Genomic DNA, 12783 nt, shown 5'->3' on the forward strand with positions numbered 1-12783 from the left:
TAAAGTCAAGGTTTTGCAGAATTGTAATGTGGCAGCTAATGCAGATATGGAAAATGTGTATTACATGGGTGCAAAGAGACCATGGCAGCCAAAACCAGCACCTCAAGGTATGTTCCCAAACCAGAATTTGCAATTTCCTGTACATGATCAAATGTATGCTTAGAATTCATGGAATGTACCCATGCCATGGCAGCACCAAAATTACCCACAACAACAATGGAGACCATCTCAGCAATACTCTCAACAATATCATTCATATCCTCAACCATACCAACCATATTCGCAACCATATCAACAATATCATCAGCCATACTCGCCATATCCTCAATCATATCAGCAATATCCTCAGCAGCAAGTTGTTTACCCACATCAACCTCAACCCACTCAACAAGCATTGCCTGCTCCTCCACCAATAAATCCACCACAATTACAACTTCCATCTAACTCACAACCTCCCAGACCTACTCAAATCCCTGCTCAACCTGTACCAAATCCAAATAACAGAGCAGAGAGACCAGCCTACAATGTAGATGAGGGAACCTCATATCCCACATTACCCTTGCAAAATATCAATTTGAGGTCTGGTAAGGTACTTCACAAAGAATCTCCAACAGCTGATAAACAAGAAGAAAATGAAGAAAATGAAAATGAAACTTCAAATCAAAGAAAACAAAACGATGACACCAAAAATAAACAAATGCAACCATTGCATCCACCACCTTTTCCAGACCGATTGGTCCAAACAAAACTTCCAATGTCTATACCACAGTTTGATGTTTTAGATGAGCTAAAGAATGTCTATATAAAAATTCCACTACTGCAAGCCATAAAAGACATTCCCATATATACTAAAGCAATCAAAGAACTGTGCCTTAAGAAGCCCACTAGGAAAAGAGTTGATCCACAAACCATTCATGTTATTGGACATTTAGCTGGCCTTATGACAAACACCATCTCAATGGAAAAGTATGTTGATCCTGGTATTCCCAGAGTCACTACAATCATTAACAACATACATATTCCAAACACCTTAATTGATTTTGGGGCCGCAATAAATGTAATGACTCTTGAAACCATGAAAACACTCCAGCTCACAAATTTGCAACACACAACAATTGTTCTAGAACTCGCTGATAGGTCTAAAGTGATTCCTGAAGGGATTTTGGAGGACATAATTGTTTCACTGGACTCTTGGGAGTATCCAGTGGACTTTTTAGTTCTTCAACCAAAATCCAATTTAGGAGGACACCCTATCATTCTTGGTAGACCATGGTTAGCAACTGTTGATGCATTCATAGGATGTCGATCGGGTAATATGATTATTTCACGAGGAACTGAAAGAAAACAACTCACTCTTTACCCATCAGCACAATCACCAGCAATAGCACACAATTTATGGCTTGACGATAAATACAATGACAAAGAAGAAGTTCAATCTGTTTTTAGCATCAACCAAATCTATGATTTTCAAGAACATAATAATGATGATTTGGTAGAGTTGTTCCTTTCTCAGCCTGATGTTTCCGAAAATTTGAGAAATGACCAATACCATGCTGCAGATGAACTGTTGGCACAAAATTTTCAGGAAACATGCACCATTCAATCTTTGCAAACAACATTTCAAGACATTTTTCCCATTCAATCTATCACAAACACACAGAGCAAGACCATAGAGATTAGTCCAGGAAAAAATTTGAATATTGGCACTCACCTAGACTCATCTCAGGAAGAAAAATTGATTCAATTATTGAGAAAATACCAGAAAGCATTTGCTTGGGACTACACCGATATGCACGAGATTCACCCTGAAACATGCACTCACCATATTTATACCGATAGTAATATCAAACCAGTGAGGCAACCGCAGAGACGAATGAACCCCATGCTCCAGGATATTGTTAGAGAGGAGTTACAAAAACTGTTGAAAGTCAATTTTATCTATCCTATCTCTGACAGTCAGTGGGTATCCCCATTGGTAGTAGTGCCCAAGAAAAATGGTAAGTGGCGGATTTGTGTTGATTACCGACAATTGAACAAAGCAATGCTCAAAGATTATTTCCCACTACCATTTATTGACCAAGTGCTAAACACATTAGCTGGGAAATCATCATTCTCTTTTCTTGATGGTTTCAGTGGCTACAACCAGATCACGATAGCCTTAGAGGACCAGGACAAAACCACTTTTACTTGTCCCTGGGGCACTTATGCTTATAATGTTTTGCCATTTGGACTTTGCAATGCTCCAGCTACATTTCAGAGAGCTGTATTAGCTATTTTTGCTGATTTAGTTCATGATTGTGTTGAAGTTTACATGGATGATTTTTCAGTGTATGGTGATTCATTTGAGCATGCATTAGAGAATCTTGAAAAAGTTTTGAAGAGATGTATTGAAGCTAATCTGTCCCTGAGCAATGAAAAGTGTTTTATGATGTTAAATGAGGGGATAGTATTAGGCCACTATATTTCTTTTCAAGGCATTAAAGTTGATCCATCGAAAATCCAGATCATTGTCAATTTGCCAATTCCGAAGACTCAAAAAGAGGTAAGAAGTTTCCTTGGGTATGCAAGCTATTACAGAAGGTTTATTGAACATTTTAGTAAAATAGCTTCACCTCTGTTTAAACTTCTAGCAAAAGATACACCTTTCAACTGGAATGAGCATTGTCAGCAAGCATTTGAAACACTCAAAGAGAAGTTATCAACCACACCAGTCTTAAAAGGACCTAACTGGAACCTACCATTTCACATCTTTACAGATGCATCTGATACTGCAGTAGGTGCCTCATTAGGCCAGAAATAGTAGTCTTGTCATTATGCCATCTATTTCATTAGCAAAAATCTAACACCTGCAGAATTAAACTACACAGTCACAGAAAAAGAAATGCTTGCCATTCTACATGCTGTGAATAAATTCTGACATTATATAACTGGTTATGAGGTTTTTGTACATACTAACCATTCTGCCATTAAACATTTAATGAATAAACCAGTAACTAGTGGCAGAGTTACCAGATGGTTATTATTGTTACAGGAATGTAACATCACAGTAATAGATAGACCAGGTAAGGAGAATCAGGTGGAAGATTTTCTTTCTAGACTGCAAAATCAAGGTGAGGTTGTTCTGGTTGAAGATTCTTTTCCAGATGAAAATCTATTTGCAATTTCAATAGTGAAGCCTTGGTATGCTGACTTGGCCAATTATTTGTCCATAGGAAGAACACCTCCATACTTTACTCCAAAGGAAAAGAAGAGGCTAGTCAAACAAAGTGCTCGATACTCATGGATTGATGGCGATTTATTTTACACTGGTTATGATATGATTATTAGACGATGTGTAAGAAATGATGAGATAATTGATATTTTAAAATCTTGCCATGATGAACCGTGTGGTGGGCATTTTGCAGCTAAACAAACAGCATTCAAGATTCTTAGTCTTGGATACTACTTGCCATCTATTTTTAAGGATTCCAAGAAGTACGTGAAGAGTTGTGATACTGTCAAAGAATGGCTAGGCCAACAGCTACAGATGAGATGCCACTTCAGCCTCAAGTACACCTAGAGCCATTTGAAAAATGGGCTCTAGATTTCATAGGACCCATTTATCCAACTTCCAATGGTAAGAAGTACATCTTAGTATGTACTAATTACGTAACAAAATGGGCTGAAGCTAAAGCACTAGTTCGAGCAACTGAACAAACAATGGTAAATTTCCTTTTTGAAGAGATTTTTGTAAGGTATGGAGTACCAAGAGAGATAGTGACTGATCGAGGTACTCAGTTTACTTCAAAGTTAGTTAAGGACATCACGGAAAAATATCAAATCAAGCACAGAAGAAGTACACCTTACCATCCACAGGCCAATGGCCAGGTGGAATCCACAAATAAAACTTTGGAAGGAATTATCACTAAGACTATGGAAATGAACAGAAAGAATTGGGAAGAGAAGCTCAAAGATGCACTCTGGGCTTATAGAATCACGTGGAAGAATACTACAGGATTTACACCATATCAGTTGGTGTATGGCAAAGAGGTAATGCTTCCTATTGAGTTTCAAATACATACTTTTAAGATGGCTACAGATTTGGGAATTGATCTTAATGAAGCACAACAAGAAAGAATTCAGTAGTTGAACCAGCTGGATGAAATGAGGCAGCAAGCAGAGGAGACAACACTCCTCATGCAAAAACAAAGGAAGCAGTGGCATGATGCACATATCAAGAAGAAGCAGTTCAAAGAAGGAGACTGGGCTTTACTCTTTGATTCTAAATTCAGAGATCATAAAGCCAAATTTACCACACATTGGATGGGCCCATACAAAATCGTTCAAGTTTATGACAATGGATCAGTCAAGCTCATTACCATTGATGGAGAAGGCCACTCCTTTACTGTCAATGGCCATCGCTTGAAACTTTACAATAGACCCATCAGCAAGCAAAATTTTCTTCAGATTGTATCTCAACAAAGAGAGGTTGAGATATTGCAGCCTTCAGCTATAGTATCTCTGCCTTAGTTCATTTTATTTCAATTTATAAATTCAAAAAAAAAAATTAAAAAAAATAATAATAATAATAATGGGTTAGATGTGAAAACCAGACTCTAGCACACTCTAACCCAGAATTCTTACTTGAAAACCAATTCTTTGGCTGGTAAGAATTCCTTTTCTTTTTGTTTCCTGTTTGATTCATCGATTGAATAATGACTTGAGGACAAGTCAAAGCTTTAGTGGGGGAGAAGCATCAACATTTTGTTCTTATCTCATCTCCTCATTGTAAATTCTTAAAGAGTTTGTTTCAACACTTCAGATTTCAATAAAGAAGTTGTTTTGTCTTTGTTCTAATCAAAGGGACCTGTTAGAGACTGATATCTCAAGCTACTTCAGCAAAGCTTCAACAAAGTTTTAACAGAGATTCAAAGGTTGCTTGTCACCGAGGCTCCATCAAACACTAGAGATCAAGGAACCTGCACATATATAGTTCTTTTCCAGATTTCAAAGAAGCTGCACACATATTCTCCAGATCTCAGAGGGACCTGTTGCATCCAAATTTATCTCAGAGGGACCTGTTATGGACAACAAAGATTAGTCATATCTGAACAAGAAAGACTAGTCCTATCTATGCATGCCAACTCAATTCTTGATCAACCAATAAAAGTGTAATGTATTATTGTAATTTTTATTTTTAACATTTAAATTCTTAGATTACTTTAGTGTTAAATGTGATGACTATGACTGCTTATGATATCAATTTCAAAACCACCCACATATCCATCACCCTCGTCATATTCCTAATTCCTATCATTTCCCAACACTCTAGCCTATCCCCATACTCCTCCTCCTATGATTTTTAAATCCTCTATTATACCACCCTCCCAGCCTTGTTATTAACTCCTTATCGGCCATCAAACTTTACTATCGGTCCAACATCTCCTTATTCGGCCAAATACCAATGAGCAAGGGACAGGTGGTGAACTATTACAAAGCCAAATGTTACACGGTTTCATTCATTGTGTTTTGAATTGGTTGAGTTATAACATGATTGTTCGATCAAGTTGACTCATGCAAACAACTATCCGTTGTTATACTCCAGTACTCCATACATGCTTGCGGTGTTCTCATGATAATATTCATACAACCCGGTATAGTCACTCCTCTACCATAGAAATATGAGTACGCTCTGTTATCATTATAGCAAAATGGGTCAAGTCGGTTGTTAAAATTCTATTTTATTTTTAGTTGTAAAAAGGGCGTTCCATACTAAGCAATTCAAATGCTGTGATTTTAAAAACAAAGGCCGAGAACAGCAAGTGCTACGAAAGGAAAGCACAGTAACCGGGCTCACAAGTTTCGACCTCCGCCATAATTCAAAGACAGTCACCCGATCACTGCTTAAGCCATTGAAGGAGCTGATCTCGAAGAACAGAGGGCGCTACCAGGTCAATTGTGTAGGGCGAAAAGCAGAGGTAACACACCAAAATACCCTTGTTAAATTAGTAAGCATAAACGAAGAGGGTTAGAGCAGGGGTTTCTTTGTCAAAATGACTAATAGGGTAGAGCCAAGCACATTTGACAGTTCTCAGTACCACGATGACTGCATTGCAATTTTAAAAGAAAAACAATGGCTACCCTTCTTGGAGAAGTTTAATGGGAGAAATGAGGAAGTAACCAAACAATTTTCCTTTACATTTAATGGGGAGAAAGCATTGATAGGCAATTTTTCATTCAGGATCTCAGAAGACACCATAGCACAATCCTTGGGGATCAGCCCGAAAGGAGAAAAATACTCCAAAACAAAACAATTCAAAGAGAAATCATGGACCCAATTCATGTCCAGGTCGAGGGTTTCATCTGTTAACTGGAAGAAGGGTGTCCCTAGGAGCTGGCTGATGCATCCATGGGACGAAATGGTGTATATCATCCAAAAATTTGTTACGTGTGAGGGTCGCTACAGCATAGTCTTTTTATACCATATCAAACTCCTGTTACATCTAAAAGGACAGTGCACCATTAGTTTACCATATTTCCTTTTGCAGAGCTTGACCAAGATGTCAAAAACTATCCAAAAGAGAAAGGGTAATGAAGACAAAAGCTTATGTCATTTTGGGCTAATTAAAATCCTCATTGAATTTGAATTACAGAAAAGGGGAAAAACGTGGAAGGAATTCTTGGCTGCCAACCAAATCAAAGATGAAGAGGATGAGCAAGAACAGCAAGAGCACTCAGGATTTATGCATGACATTGATGAAGAGATTCCTGTGCGCAAATCAAGCAATGTCCCTCCACCCATTAGTAGTGTGAGGACGAGAAAAATGAGACAAGAGGATGCCCAGAAAACGGAGCAAGATAAAATTTTTACTACATATACAAGAAGATCCAGGAGAGCACAAAAGACCCAGCCACAAGAAGACCAACCAGAATCAAATGCACCTGCACCGATGGACATTGAGAGCAGTGCTCACTCACAACCTGGACCAGAAGCCGAAATGGAGGTTGAGAGCAACAATAGGCAAGGAAAAGAGTCACCACCCGCAATTAAGAAACAAAGGAGGCTGGAAAAGAAAATTGAAAAGTTAAAAGAAGAACTGATGGAGGCCAACATGCTGGAGAAAGTCATCAAGAAAGAGAATGAAATGCTGAGAGCACAGAGTAAGGAGACTCAACAGAAAAATGAGAAGTTGAGGGAGCAAATCAAGGAACTCGAGGCTGAACAAACTGACATTTGCAAGTGGGCAACCAAATGGTATACCCAAAAGAAAGCCCTCAAGGAGAAATACAAGAGTTTAAAGCATGAGCTCCACATTCAGAAAGATGCCCAAGCTAAGAAGAACATAGATGCATTGTTGAAAGCAGCAGAGGTACAGGCAGGGACAGAGTTTAGAGGCAGCACATCAGGATTAGCATGAGGACATGCTAATTCATTAAGCTTGGGGGAGATGTTGGTACCATTCCATTACCATATTTTTCTTCTAAAAACACCATCATTTGTCTACCTTTTTCCTCCATAGATCCCTTATATTCCTTGAAATTGATTAATTAATAGCATTATAGTTGTTAGTTTGCATTAAAGTTAATTTATGAGTTTTTATGTTAGAAATTAGGAATTTTCAATAAAAAGGTTACAGGAAGTCACAACATCCTGTAAATGGTTTATCATCTGACACGTGGCATGACAGGCAAGCCAAAGCAATGGATAGGGACGAAAACTGGAATGTACAAGCATGGTGAAAAATCGATTCTACAGCAAATCAAAAGCTCCTAGTTACGCGGTCCACGCTGGTCAAACCTCGGTGTTTTGGTTACAAAGGCAGTAAAAGCCATAGTTTCCCAAACCGGTTTCGTTTTGTTTTCTTTTTGGAAATCGGTTTAGATTAGAAATGACCAAAAATCATTCCTTTGTAAAAGTGGAAACAACTGCTCAATGAATGTACATTCGATCCCAATAGGGACAGGAAGATAATAATGTGTATTATTTTGTTAACGGAACAATTACAATTATTATCTTTGTACATTGTTTGAGAACAGAACTTTTGTATGTAATTGCAATCTACAGTACTTGAATACAGTCACGGTTTTACTCCAGAATTTTTTATGCGTTAGATCTCTCGTTGCTTGAGTTTACTTCAGTGTACCATTGAAACGTGGACGGGCCCTGCGTGGATTGGTATACTGTTATTTTCATTTCCTTAGTAGTTTTTGAATTTGAATAGAACGCATAGTGTTTAATGTTATTTTCATGCTTATGATTTTGTCGATTTGATTTGAAATTCTCACAAATGGTATTTATGGTGATAGCTTGAAGATTTCATCGTTAAGATCATTGAACCATATCTTGTAAGAGATTTGATCTATCGTTATATTTTGAAGCATCTCCATAAACTCTGTTTTTCATGCATTTAAATTTTAATGTGCTTTTGATTGCTTTTGATTTTCCATGAATGCTCAAGTGTTAACTAGACAGAGCTTTTGTGCATAGCATCCTTGTAAGGGGATCAAAATCTCAATCTAGTGATGCATTGTATCCTTAGGACAATTAGATAAGTTAGGTGATCTGAGTGTTAAGGTGAGAGGAAACATATCTTAACCTTCTGACTTAGTTACCGGAGAATCCACAGTAAAAACCATTTTTTGTCAACGTTTCAAATCCCAACTGGGATCCATCATCAGGACTTCATGAATGCTTTAACCTTCTGTAAAGAAGTACTACGACCTATCACAATAAACACTTAGTTAGGAATCCTTTATGTCTATAGACTGTAGACACATGCCTCGAAGTTTACTAACCCTGGTTGATAATAAATCTAGTCTAATCTAGCACCCTAGATTGGCCAAGGCCCCCTAGAAGGGGGCCTTCTTCGCCTTCCACCTAAGCTGCGCAAGAAGAACCCAAAGACAATCCCAGGGAACAGTAAAGCTTCATAGGGTCTTTCTGTCTAGGTGCAAGTAGTCCGCATCTTCACATACATGTCTATTTCACCGAGTCTCTCTCTGAGACAGTGCCGAGATCGTTACGCCTTTCGTGCGGGTCGGAACTTACCCGACAAGGAATTTCACTACCTTAGGACCGTTATAGTTACGGCCGCCGTTCACCGGGGCTTCGGTCACTGGCTTCCCCGTCATCAGGTCACCAACTTCCTTAACCTTCCGGCACTGGGCAAGCATCAGCCCCATACATGGTCACGACTTTGCGGAGACCTGTGTTTTTGGTAAAACGTCGCCCGGGCTTGGTCACTGCGAACTCCTGAGGAGGCACCCCTTCTCCCGAAGTTACGGGGCTATTTTGTCGAGTTCCTTAAAGAGAATTGTCTCACGCCCCTAGGTGTTCTCTACCTACCTACTTGTGTCGGTTTCGGGTACAGGTACCCATTTGTTGAAGGTCGTTCGAGCTTTTCCTGGGAGTATGGCATGGGTTACTTCATCGCTGTAGCGCTTAGTACTTGGACATTGGCTCGAGGCATTTTCTCTACCCCTTCTTACCCTGAAAAGGGTAACCTTGCATTCTTGAACCGATAACCATCTTTCAGCTAACCTAGCCTCCTTCGTCCCTCGGGACCAACAAGGGGTAGTACAGGAATATTCACCTGTTGTCCATCGACTACACCTTTTGACCTGATCTTAGGCCCTGACTCACCCTCTGTGGATGAACCTTGCGAAGGAACCCTTAGGTTTTCGGGGCATTGGATTCTCACCAATGTTTGCGTTACTCAAGCCGACATTCTCGCTTCCGCTTCGTCCACACCTACTCGCGCCGGTGCTTCCCTCTGAGGCGGAACGCTCCCCTACCGATCTATTTTTACATCCCACAACTTCGGAAGATCGCTTAGTCTCGTTCACCTTTGGTGCATGAGCGCTCGATCAGTGAGCTATTATGCACTCTTTCAAGGTTGGCTGCTTCTAGGAAAACCTCCTGGCTGTCTTTGCACTCGTACTTCCTTCATCACTGAGCGGTCATTTAGGGGCCTTAGCTGGTGATCTGGGTTTTTCCCCTCTCGACGATGAAGCTTATCCCCCATCGTCTCACTGGTTGAACCTTACCCCTTTTTATTGGGGTAATATAGTATTCAGAGTTTGCCTCGATTTGGCACCGCTCTCATGGCCCATACCGAAACAATGCTTTACCCCTAGATGGTCCAATCAACTACCGCGCCTCAACGCATTTCGAGGAGAACCAGCTAGCTCTGGGTTCAAGTGGCATTTCACCCCTAACCACAACTCATCCGCTAATTTTTCAACATCAGTCGGTTCGGACCTCCACTTAGTTTCACCCAAGCTTCATCCCGGTCATGGATAGATCACCCAGCTTCGGTTCCATAAGCAGTGACAATTTCCCCATGAAGACTCGCTCTCGCTACGGCTCCAGTGGGTTCCCTTAACCAAGCCACTGCCTATAAGTCGCCGGCTCATTCTTCAACAGGCATGCGGTCAGAGATCTAATTTTCCTCCCACTGCTTGGGAGCTTACGATTTCATGTTCTATTTCACTCCTCGATGGGGGTTCTTTTCACCTTTCCCTCATGGTACTACTTCGCTATCGGTCACCAAGGAGTATTTAGCCTTGCAAGGTGGTCCTTCCTGATTCACATGGGATTCCACGTGCCCCATGCTACTCAGGTTAGAGCGTAAGCCAATGATGCTTTTAGCTACTGGACTCTCACCTTCTAGGGTGCAGGACTCAACCGCTTCGCCTAGTAGCACAGAGCTTATATTGTGCTCTCCCACAACCCCATTTTCATGGTTTAGGTTGCTCCCATTTCGCTCACTGCTACTACGGGAATCGCTTTTGCTTTCTATTCCTCTGGCTACTAATATGTTTCAGTTCACCAGGTTGTCTCTTGCCTGCCCATGGATTTAGCAGCAGTGAAAAAGGTTAAACTATTCGGGAATCTCCGGATCTATGCTAATTTTCAACTCCCCGAAGCATTTCGTCACTTACCACGCCCTTCCTCATCTCTGGGTGCCTAGGTATCCACCGTAAGCCCTTCCTCGTTTGAACCTCATCATTTAAGGCTATGCCATCCTAAGGTGCTACCAAATGGAAAAATATTATCAACATCCATGAACGAGAAATCATAAATAAAACTACTGGATTTGAATAATATCATGGTATCATATACCATTTACCATTTAGGATCACGGGCTGGAGATAAGTGGACTCGAACCGCTGACATCCGCCACAGGGTAAACCGCCATCTCTCAGGCCTCCCCGACTGGATTCTACCATAGAGGCCAACGATAGACAATAACTCCCCCCCGAACACAGCTCACAACTTTCATTGTACTGTGATCTCCAAAGAGCAACTCTTCCAAACAGGTGTTGAGTTGAAATCCCATTTCAGGGATTCTTGTAGTTCTGGGCTATCCAGCTACAAGAGAACCAGGAACGGAGAGCTCTTCCCTTTTTCCACCCAACTCTTTGGTCCTAAGAATGATTGCCCTTCTCCGACCCTTCCTGTCCAACTAGAGCGGACAGCTAATGCGTTCTCCACTATGGGTATATGGTCAGTCTGTGACCCCTGGATGTCTTTGGCACCCTTGGGGTGACGTCGTAGTTCCTACAAGGTGGAGACGATGGGGTCGGTCCATGGCATGGCTTTTTTTTCCTTTTACCATATTTTGCTCAAAGGGTTGAAGGGAGATAGTACATCAAGCTGTTCGCAAGGGCCAACTTGATCCTCTTCCCCAGGGATCCCAGATGAAGTAACCCTAGGAGAGCCGCCGACTCCAACTATCGCCCATGTACGATCTATATTAGATCTAACCAACTACCCACTCTACGTTCTCTACGTTCTTGATAGCCCATCTTTCTTTGTCTCTATAGAGTTTTTCAGTGGCATGTTTCGGTCCTATTCCCCATTACTGAGAAAAAGTAAGCCATCGGTTCGAGTAAAAGATACTATCATTACCACCTAGATGATTAGACATCCAACCCGTAATCACAACGACCCAATTGCAAGAGCGGAGCTCTACCAACTGAGCTATATCCCCCGTACTTGGACCAAGTGGTCCATACATGAAAAAAGATAAATAAATAAGATGCTTTTTATTTTTCTTCCTACGATTTTCCCTGGTGCAGTTGGGCTATCCTGGACTTGAACCAGAGACCTCGCCCGTGAAGTAAATCCTTGCACCTGCGATACTATCCAATCAACTAATTGGAAGAGAATAAATAGATTCCTTTTCAGGAGTGATTCATCCTTCCTGAACGCAACATACAACTTCCTCTTCGTTGTACTGCGCTCTCCAAGTGTGCTTGTTCCCCTTTTCTTTTTATTTCCTCACCGATCCAACGGCGAGCAAATGGAAATCACTTTTGATGAGAAAAGGAGGCGTTGAAAAACCCTCCTGGCCCAACCCCGAGACACTCCAAGATCCTTTTTCGAACCTCCTCTGCTCCCATGTGAGGAGATGGATAAAGACATCCCATCCGTTGCACTGATCCAAGGGTTGTTCGTAGTGGGGGGTCGAAGACCAAGGAGTTATTTTTATTTACACCAAGCATTCTTCTATTCTTATGACTAGATCCAATCTACTGGGCCCTACGGAAAATGAATTGATAGAATTTAATTTCACGTTATTCCTTTAGGGAATAATGAGGAGATCCTATCGATTGTTGTTTCCTACGGACCTCCAAAGCATGAAAAGGCTCGAATGGTATGATCCCTCTGTCACCCTACCTAGAATGAAAAGGGTGATCCCGTAGTTCTTGGTCTGTGAAGATGCATTGTTAGGTGCTCTATTTTCCACATCTAGGCTGAACTTCAACCTGTGCCTGAGAGATAGCCATCCATACATT

At 40.9% G+C, this 12783-nt stretch overlaps 1 pseudogene; it reads right to left on the minus strand.

Moving 5' to 3' along the window:
- Window positions 1-8932: 8932 nt before the first annotated feature.
- Window positions 8933-10816, minus strand: LOC149147173 (25S ribosomal RNA; annotated as a pseudogene).
- Between the last annotated feature and the right edge of the window lie 1967 nt (window positions 10817-12783).

The sequence above is a fragment of the Pinus tabuliformis genome, chromosome 9, assembly GCF_031772625.1.
Source record: "Pinus tabuliformis cultivar Carrire ecotype Pingquan chromosome 9, CPIR1, whole genome shotgun sequence".
Taxonomy (NCBI): Eukaryota; Viridiplantae; Streptophyta; class Pinopsida; order Pinales; family Pinaceae; genus Pinus; species Pinus tabuliformis.